Raw genomic sequence first — 9,824 nt, 5'->3', positions numbered from 1 at the left:
AGCATGTTAGTGGCATAAAAACAGGCACATAGGCCAATGGAACAGAATAGAGAATCCAGAAATAAACCCACACAGCCACAGTAAACTCATTTTTGACAAAGGTGCCAAGAACATATGTTGAGGAAAGGACAGTGCCTTCAATAAATGGTGCTGGGAAAACTTGATATCCATATGTAGAAGAACGAATCTAGACCCCTATTTCTCACCATATACAAAAATCAAATCAAACTGGATTAAATACTTAAATCTAAGACCTCAAACTATGAAACTTCTAAAAGAAAACAATGGGGAAACTCTACAGGGCATTGAACTGGGCAAAGATTTCTTGAGTTATACCCCATAAGCACAGGCAACCAAAGCAAAAATGGACAAATGAGATCACATCAAGTTAAAAATCTTGGCCAGGCATATTGGCTCATGCCTGTAATCCCAGCACTTTGGGAGGCTGAGGTAGGCAAATCACGAGGTCAGGAGATCCAGAACATCCTGGCTAACATGGTGAAACTCCATCTCTGCTAAAAATACAAAAAAAAAAAAAAAAAAAAAAATTAGCTGGGTGTTAGATCCAGTATTTGATAGCACAACAAAGTGACCACAGTTGACAATAATTTATTTAAATTATTTAATTTCATTTAAAAATAATGAAAAGAGTATAATTGGAATGTTCATAACACAAAGAAATAATAAATGCTTAAGGTGATGGATACCCCATTTACACTAATGTGATTGTTATACATTGTATACCTGTATTAAAATATCTCATATACCCCATAAATATATACAGCTACTATGTACCCATAAAAATTAAAAATAATTGTTTAAAAAGGATGTTGTTCGAAAGATGCTGGACACCCTTAAAAGAAATAATGAATGCCTACCGCAGACTCCATGTTTTAATAAACAAGTCTATTCTATACTTTTTAATTTTGCATTTCAGATATTGTCTAGGCACTCTTCACTGTTGAAGATACATCATAACTTCCCTGAATACCCCCACAGACTTTTCTCTCATCCACTTATATATAGCTATATCACATGTATTAGTCCATTCTCATGCTGCTAATAAATACATACCTGAGACCGAGTAATTTATAAAGAAAACAAGTTTAATGGACTCACAGTTCCACATGGTTACATTGGGTAAGTACACTCATTCCAAACAGGAGAAATTGGCCTAAATGAAGGGGCTAAAGGCCACATGCGAGTCTGAAATCTAGCAGGGCAGTCAAATTTTAAAGCTTCAAAATGATTTCCTTTGACTCCATATCTCATATCCAGGTCATGCTGATTCAAGAGGTGGACTCTCATGGCCTTGGGCAACTCCACTTCTGTGGCTTTGCAGAGTACACTCCCCTGCTTCTGGCTGTCTTCACAGGCTGGCATTGAGTGTCTCTGGCTTTTCCAGGCACATGATGCAAGCTGTTGATGGATCTACCATTCTAGTGCCTGGAGGACAGTGAGCCCCTTCTCACACCTCTAGTAGGCAGTGCCCCAGTGGGGACTCTGTGTGGGGGCTCCAACCCCACATTTCCCTTCTGCGCTGCCCTAGCAGAGGTTCTCCAGGAGGCCCCATCCCTGCAGCAAACTTCTGTGTGCCCATAGGCTCAATACCATGTGAAAGCCATCAAGGCTTGGGCTTGCACCCTCCGAAGTCATGGCCTAAGCTGTACCATCACAGCTAGTCACAGCTGGAGTGGATGGGATGGGGAGCTGGGCCCAGCCCACAAAATCATTTTTTCCTCCTAGGCCTCCCAGCTTGTGATGGGAAAGACTGCAGTGAAGACCTCTGATATGCCCTGCAGACATTTTCCCCGTTGTCTTGGGAATTAACATTTGGCTCCTCATTACTTATGCAAATTTCTGCAGCCAGCTTGAATTTCTCCTCAGAAAATTGGTTTTTCTTTTCTATGGCATAATCAGGCTGCAAATGTTCTGAACTTTTACGCTCTGTTTCCCTTTTAAACATAAGTTCCAATTCCAAACCATATCTTTGTGAATACATAAAACTGAATGCTTTTAACAGTACCCAAGTCAATTATTGAACACTTCACTGCTTAGAAATTTATTTGGCCAGGTGCCCTAAATCATCTCTCTCAAGTTAAAAGTTCCACAAATCTCTGTCTCATGCCTGTAATCCCAGCACCTTGGGAGGCTGAGATGGGCAGATCACGAGGTCAAGAGATCAAGACCATCCTGGCCAACATGGTGAAACCTTGACTCTACTAAGAATACAAAAATTAGCTGGGCATGGTGGTGCATGCTTGTAGTCCCAGCTACTTGGGAGGCTGAGGCAGGAGAATTGCTTGAATCCAGGAGGCGGAGTTTGCAGTGAGCTGAGATAGTGCCACTGCACTCCTGCCTGGCACAGAGTGAGACTCAGTCTCGGAAAAAAAAAAAGTTCCACAAATCTCTAGGGTGGGGGAAAAATGCTGCCAGTCTCTTTGCTAAACATGGCAAAAATCACCTTTGCTCCAGTTTCCGACAAGTTCCTCATCTCCACCTGAGACCACCTCAGCCTGGACTTTATTGCCCATATCACTATCAGCATTTTGGTCAAAGCCATTCAACAAGTCTCTAGGAAGTTCCAAACTTTCCCACATCTTCCTGTCTTCTTCTGTGCCCTCTAAACTGTTCCAATCTCTGCTTGTTACCCAGTTCCAAAGTCACCTTTACATTTCCGGGTATCTTTACAGCAGCACTCCGGACTCCTGGTACCAATTTACTGCATTAGTCTATTATCATGCTGTTAATAAAGACAAACCTGAGACTAGGTAATTTATAATGGAAAGAGGTTTAATTGACTCACAATTCCACATGGCTGAGGAGGCCTCATAATCATGGAAGAAGGCAAAGGAGGAACAAAGTCACATCTTACATGGCAGCAGGCAAAGAGCATGTGTAGGGGAACTCCTCTTTATAAAACTATCAGACCTTGTGAGACTTATTCACTATCACAAGAACAGCATGGGAAAGACCTGCCCTCATGATTCAATTACCACCTACTGGGTCCCTTCCATGACACATGGGAATTATGGGAGCTACAATTCAAGATGAGATTTGAGTGGGGACACAGCCAAACCACCTCACCATATTTTCAGATAGATTAGTATTTGGGCTTACATTATTTTGTCTATGCAAAAATTATTTATCTGAGCCAAGTACTTTGTTAATTATATTCCTTTCTTGTATAATGTTATATTTTCCCTGGAATTAATAACGATCTTATTTTTTCCCATTTGATAGTTTTAATTCATGCATTCTAAATTTTATTACAGAATTGTAATCTCCACTGAAAACATCAAACATATTGAAGATTATGTCCATTTTATACATATTACTTCTTCCTTTCCTCCTGGAGGTTCTGTCCTCCTCTTCAATCTGGGCCAGTTACATTCAAGGATGCAACACAGCTGTTGCCTTGGGAATCTTCTTTTGCCGTCATCCAAGGACTTCCCTTTGACTCTCTTCAGTGAGGTTCCTGTTCCTTGGATTCCATATCTTGCCCTTTCTTAGTTTACTCTTTACTTAATGAACACATCCTCCTTTAGCTTTCTGAGAAATGATGCATAGAATGTAAATTTGATGAGATCTTGCTTGCCTGAAACTGTCCTTATTCTAACTTCACACTTTATTAGTTGTTAGGGTACAGATTAGAGGTTGGAAACAATCTTCTCTGAGAACTTTGAAGACATTGCTCCATTGTTCTACAGTTTAACTTGCTGTTAGAAGTCTAACAATATTCCGATTTTCAATCCTTTGTATGTGAGTTTTTTAAAAAATCATGATGCTTCTAGGGTCTGCATGTTCCCAGTGTTCCGAAATTTCATGATGATATATTCTGCATGAGTTTGCTTTAATGTGGGATGCTGAGTAGTTGGTGGGGTTCATTCAATCTGGAAATATGTCCTTTCATTCTGAAAAATATTAGATTATTTATTTGACAATATTCCCCTCCATTTGCTCTGGTCTTTTTCTGGTATTGATATTATTCAAATGATGGACATGTAGACTTTATGTTTTCTCTGTTATTTTACATTTTCTTCTTGTTGTTGTTCTACATTTTTAAGACATTTTCTTAATCCTTTCCATAGAACATTTAAATTTTTGCTTCTTGCAGCACATTTTAAAATGTCTTTATTTTGTTTTCCAAATGTTGACTTTTTATAACTTTTTGTGTGTGTGTCATGGATGTAATACCTTTTCTTATTTCCCTGATGATAATTACAGTTTTTTTTTTCTTCTACTTCCTACATGATTTGTTTTGTTCATGTTACCTTTTTCTTTGTTTGGTCCTTTCTGATGTTAAAAGTTTTTCCTAAATCTCTTGTCATTCTTATTTTGGCTCATATTAAGAAAGAAGCTAAGCCAGGTGCAGCGGCATGCACCTATAATCCTAGCCACTTGCCTGGCTGAGGTGGGAGGATCACTTGAGCCCAGGATCACTTGAGACTGAAGGAAACAGAGATAGTATCAGTGAGATCGTCATTTCTGAAATAATAGTTTTAAAAAATAACAACAATAAGGAGACAGAAGCCTTACAGTTGTGTGTGTGAGAGAGAATAGGGCTTATTAAAGACTGGGCTTCACCGAAGAATAATTGACTCCAATTTTATTGAAGGACTCCCCAACTGTCTACATTTTGTTTTGTTTCGTTTTGCTTTGCTTTGCTTTCCTTTCCTCTTGGGCTGATAAATTTTCCTTTTAGAGAAATCCACCAATCTCCTGCCTTTAAATATGACTGCCAGAATTATAAAGCTGAGCCATGGAAGAGATTGTTTAGAATAGAGACTTTCAGCTACTTTCTCTGTTTTTGGTATGGTATTCTTATTCTCCTCTCTACCTAATGCCCTAAGTCCAGAGTTCTCTGGCTTGACATCTCCAGAGAGTAATCCTCTAATTTTCTGCCAAGGTCAGAAAGAGAAAGTTGCCTGACTGGGGGTGGTGCTACAGATCTGGGAAATAAATCATGTCCTAAGTAGATTTGAAATCAATCCTCTTGTTTTCTTCTCTACTTGTGTCCCTTACATTCTGAAGTACCTGGTGCTTTCAGCTCCCAAGACTGTTTTTGGAAATCCCTGGCTTTCCTCCTCATGGGCTTCTATTTCAGCTTCTTCTGATCTACAAAGGCAATTTACATGCATCAGCTTTCCAGCAGTCAAAATTACATTGTTGCTGTCCTCTTTTATGTTCTCTCTCTCTCTATCTCTCTGTCTGTCTTTCTGTCTCTTAAATGTGTGTGTGCATGTGTGTGTGTACACACAGCCTTTACTGACATTGTAGTAGAGTTTCAGGAGGGAACAGTAGGTAAAGTATATTTTAGTCTGCCATGTTTCCATTTTAACCAGAAGTCCTTTGTTTTCTATTCTATCTTAAAATCTTGTCAACATTTACTCTGTGGTAAAGCAGATAGAGCTGAAGTTATGTTTTCGTAATTTACATGGCTGATTTTATCTACTTTGAACAAATTAGACCTTCAGTAGTAACAAACTTATTTTTTTCTTGGACACTTGATTATTATATTGAGATTTCTGGTGGGTCATGCCCTCATGTCCATTCTTCTCCAATCTCAATTTAACATTTATAGCTGAGTAAGCATTCTCCCCTTGGTAAACACAATTGTTAATTGTGTAAGTTACACATGCTTGTTTTAGAAAGTTTTTAAAACATGGCAAAACACAAGTAGAAAGTTTAAAATGCATAAATTCTACCTCTTTTTAAAAGCAATATTTAAAACTCATTCTTCTCCTCTTATGTCTCACTAGGCTCATTCCAACTGCCTAACATATGGAAGAACTATCAACATTTTGGTCTGTAGGTTTCAAGAACTCTTTATGTTTTTACCCATATATGTAAGGTTAGATTGCTTTCTCCCAAAACAGAATCATGCTATGCATATAGATATAAAACTTGCTTTGTTTTTTTACATAATAATATATCAACGTTTTCTAGGTGAAAGGGGAGAAACTAACCCCCCTCTCCTGAGTGTGGACTGAACATTGTGACTCACTTCTAATGGACAGAATGTGGCAGAAGTTATAGTGTGTGACTTCTGAGACTAGATCATAAAAGACATTGTGGCTCAATCCCTGCTTTCTCTCCCAGATCACTCACTCTTGGGGGAGCCAACTTCCATGTCATGAGAACATTCAAGCAGCTGTAAGGAAAGTCCAACATAGCAAGGAATGGAGGCTTCCTGTTAATAGCCAGTGAAGAACTGTGGCCCTTTGCCAATGTGTATGTGAGTGAGCCATCTTGGAAGTGGGTCCTTGGGCCTCCTTCAAGCCTACAGATGACTGTAGCCCTTACTGACATGTTGACTGTAATCTCATGAGAGACCCTGAGCCAAAACCACCCACATAAGCTGCTCCCTGATGCCTAACCCACAGAAACTGTGACATAATAAATGGTGTTACAAGCTACTGTGTTTTGGAGTAATTTGTTACACAGCAGAAAATAAAAATAACTGATACAGATTTGATACCCCAAAACAGGTGCTGTCATAATAAATACATAAAACTGTGGACATGGCTTTGGAACTGGATGTGGGCAAAAGCTGTAAAGGCTTTAAGGGAGAGTATTAGAAAAAGCCTAATGAAACCGTTAATAGAAGCCTGACGGCTATAGGAAGGCTAAGGGTAAAAGCTAAAAGAAAAGTAAGAATAAGCTTATTGGAACCTGAAGAAAAGTGATCCTTAGGATGTAGTGGCAGAAATTTTGCAATACTATCACTTGTGGTAATGTGGAAAGTAGAAAATGTACCTAATGAACTGAGTGATCTTCCTAAGGAGATAGCTGGGCAAAGTGCTGAATATTTCACCTGGTTTCTTCTTGAACCACTCAGTGAAACAACAGAGAGGAAGGAGATAAACTAAAAGAAGAATTGCTAAATGTGAGAAGCCATTACTTGATGGTTTTGAAAATCTTCACCATCTCTAGATGGCAAACAAACCTAAACAAACTTTATGTCATGGCTTCCCAGCAAAAATCCAATTCAGGGCACTGATGGAAAGATATGTTCCAGAGATGAAGATGAGAGTGTGGCTGCACAATACTTTGTTTACAATCTCAGAAAGATGTAAGATGGTGCCTCTGAGAACCACTCAGTGAAACAACAGAGCTTTGAACAAGCTTAAGGGTATTGTCCTTCCACAGTTCAGCAGAAGCCCAAAGTAGAGAAAAACTTTCCTTGAAAATGTTTTGGGGTATGACTTTTGTCTAATGAAGTGAGCTTGAATAAGGTTCGTAGGGGATTCAGGAAGTTTCTAAAAATAATGATATTGACAGAAATACCATCAGCTTAGACTGAAGGGAACAGAGATAAGACACAATGAAAGGAGGCATTTGAAATTCCAAAGTGTTCCTGAGAAAACTGCACAGCTCCAAAACAGTCTACCTTTCAAGGGGAAGGACAGATTAATCAGAGGAGGGAACCAAAAAACCAGAAGGTACAGCCAAGAGCCATGGAGATCCATTCCTAGGAAGTTCTTTGAGTTAAAATCAAGAAACATTGAACATGTGCCTGGGTGGATTTCAGAATTGCTATGGACCAGTGATTGCTTTAGGCTTCCCATTTTTCCACTCTTTGAATAGGATTGTCTACAGTTATCTTACGCATGTTGGATGAGTATGCGGGTAACTTGTCTCTTAAACCCACAGGACTTGAGTTAAAAGGAACTGTACTCAAGGAGCTGCACTTAAAAAACAACACTAGAGAAGCTGCATTCACATTTAGGTCTGATTAAGATGGCAAATTTCTAGACTTTTAGCTGATGCTGTAAAAGATTAAGACTTGGCACTGGGAGTTGGTATGGAAAAGGGTGAATATATTTTCCATATATGAAGAATGTAAATAACTTGTAGCCAGAGGACAAAGAGGAATAGTTTTAAAATATGTCCATAGATTATTCAATATCTCTCCCCCCAAAAACTGAAGCCTAATTTGCCACCTCTTGAGCTTAGACTGGATTTGGGGATTCAGTGCTAATTAACAGAATGTTGTAGAAATGATACTGTGTGACTTCTAAGACTAGGTCATAAACGGTATTGCAGTTTTCTTTATTTTTAATTAGTTTTTAAACTACAAATAAAAATTATATATATTTACTGTGTACAACATGTTTTTAAATATGTATATATTGTAGAATGACTAAATTAAGCTAATTAACATATGCATTACCTCACATACTTATTATTTTTTTGTGGTGGCAGCATATATCTTTCTCTCTCTTACATGACTTTCTCTGCAAGAAGTCAGTTGCCATGGCATAAGGATGCTCAGTTAGCCCTATGGAGAAATCCATGTTGTAAGGGAGTAAGGTCCTCTGCCAACAGACATGTGAGTGTAAATATAGGAATATATTATTCTGTTGCACTCCTCCTTCCCTTTTATGTGATTATAAACAACACTGAAGCAAACCTCTCTGTCTCTCTCTCTCTCCCTAAAGAGAAAACATATTATTATGTTTTCTGTAAGATATTATTTCTTTAAGATATTATTTCCCATGATATTATTTCTGTAAGATAAATTCTTAGAATTGCTGGCTATGCACATTTTAAATTTAGATAAATAATTTCAAATTACTCAAATATTGCCAAAAATAATGTAATAATTTACATACCTCCAAACAGTAGATGACAGTATGCCTATATCTTTGCCAATTTTAAATGTTACTAGTCTTTCTAATTTTTTGCAGTCCTATGAGAGAAAGTATCTTATAATTTTATTAATTTATATTATTTAACTACTGTTGACAGTGAACATCTTTTTGTATGTTCTTGGTTTGGAAAACGTACTATAATTATTTAGATGGAATTCTCTTTGCATGCTCCTAACCCTTGATCTTTCTTCTACCACAATGCCCAGCATATGGTTAATGTTACATAAATATGCAGTTTTGAATAAATGAATGAGTGAATATATACATTTCAGACATGCAGAAAGTCTTCACTTAACCCCCTGGTTTTGACTTTCAATTGGGCAAAAATACTTTAGCAACCAATTAATGTAATTATCTTTTCACTTCCCCTTTATCACTGTTCAATATATACCATTCAAGTGTCTTCTGGGTAAGCTCTTTATTGTTACAACTTGCTCTGGCTAATTTGTTTCTAAAAGCATCCATATACTTTTTCTCTCTGAATATTTTTTAAAACAACATAATAGTTATATAATAAATAATAGTAATAATAGCAATAACAATAATGATGCTACATGATAGGTATGTTATATACATAACTGACCTAATTTAATCTTTACTACAGTCCTGTAAGTATTGCTATTCCCCACTATAGAAATGAGGGAACTAATTTTTGATTGGGGCAAGTAAACTAGCCATAGTCATTTAGGTAGTAAAAGGCAGATTTGGGATTCAAATTCTTGTTGTCTGAATGCAAAGTCCATATTCTTTCTACAATGCTCAGCTGGCTTTCTTAGAAATAAATCATTTGTAGAGTTGTTTTCTCATATTGTATGCTCAAAAAAAAAAAGGAAGATTCAAGAAAAGAAGAAAATTCACAATTTTAAAAGATGTACAATGAAACTAAATATTTTTCCTGCCTGGAGGGCTTACTGCTATTGATTCCTTTTTCAATCACTACTGGAATGAAAAAGATTAACTAAGATGAAAGAACATTTTCCTTTCCTTCATGGTTTACAAACTTAATTCAGCTATCAATAGACAAATGACTGATACCTACTTAAAATGAGAAAATGCAATTGAAACATTTAATCATGAAAAGAGAACAAAAGGAAATGTGGTTTCTTCTCACAATGATTAGTCTCTATCATCTGAGGATTTACATCAAGTTGAGGAATTTCTCCCAGT

Source organism: Rhinopithecus roxellana, chromosome 15 (assembly GCF_007565055.1).
Source record: "Rhinopithecus roxellana isolate Shanxi Qingling chromosome 15, ASM756505v1, whole genome shotgun sequence".
Classification (NCBI taxonomy): domain Eukaryota; kingdom Metazoa; phylum Chordata; class Mammalia; order Primates; family Cercopithecidae; genus Rhinopithecus; species Rhinopithecus roxellana.
The sequence above is the reverse complement of the archived record's forward strand: the minus strand, read 5'-3'. Positions refer to the sequence as shown.